The sequence below is a fragment of the Dasypus novemcinctus genome, chromosome 1 (assembly GCF_030445035.2).
Source record: "Dasypus novemcinctus isolate mDasNov1 chromosome 1, mDasNov1.1.hap2, whole genome shotgun sequence".
NCBI lineage: Eukaryota > Metazoa > Chordata > Mammalia > Cingulata > Dasypodidae > Dasypus > Dasypus novemcinctus.
The window spans coordinates 153,698,261-153,699,316 of record NC_080673.1 but is presented as its reverse complement, the minus strand read 5'-3'; positions in this window follow the sequence as shown (position 1 = coordinate 153,699,316).

The following is a 1,056-nucleotide window of genomic DNA, read 5'->3' as shown; positions in this document are numbered from 1 at the left end:
AATATGCTCGTGAATATTTAGTAACTGTGGTTTATAGCTAGAACATCTCTTTGAAATGCTGAGACAGATCCCATCATTCCCATAATCCAAAAGTAATGATGGGGCTGACAGTGTTTCTTGGCTCTTCAAGTCATCTTGTTGCCTTTTATGCTGGTCCCATTACAAATGAGAAATAGTACTGGCCCAATATAGAATCAAAGGAAGGAGTTCCATATATGAAATTCTTTGGTATGGATCAGAATAAAGGCAAAATGGAAGCAATAGGGCAGTGATCTGCTTACAACTCTTGATATGGGTTCAAAGTAATATCCAGATAAATTCATTTATCAGAGAGCTATAACCTTGAAAACCCCAGCCTTACATTTTCTATAGCCAAGAGATCTTTATCTTTGCATAATTTTTTGCCGTCTGCAGCAGATACTATAAATTGGCTTCCTCAACATCTTTTCTAAATATCCTTTTTTTTTTTTTCCTTTTTCTAACACAGTGTTGAAGGGTAAAATACTGAGATGCCCAACCTCCCTTGCAAATAGAATTTGTCCATGTGAAATGATCCTGGTAAATAAGACGTAGGTCCAATTTCTGGGGAGGACTTCCCTTACTGCACTAAAAATGTAAAGCCTTTGGAGGAAGATTTTGTCTTTTTCATGTTGTCCTTCTCATTTCTTCCTGCCTGGAACTTGGTGACAATGACTGGAGGAACAACAGCCATCTTTTGACCATAAAGTTAAAACATACACAGTAAAAATGTCAATCCAGACCAGTCCAAAGGCCATAAAGTGAATCCTTGATGATGTTCTTGCACAGGTGCAGCAAACTTGACCTACCATCTCCAAATCCTTTTTTTGTAAACATGAGAAAAATACATGTTTAAATAACTATTTGTCAGGTGTTTTTTGCACTTTCAGCCAAATTCATTCCTCAGTGACATACCCTTTTTGCAACAAACTAAAAAGTTGTGTGGGGATTTCTGCTCTCTCAAAGTTTAATATAATTCCTTCACTGGGCTTCTGGACTTCAAACTCTATTGCTTTGAAGTCTATTGCTTCAAACTCT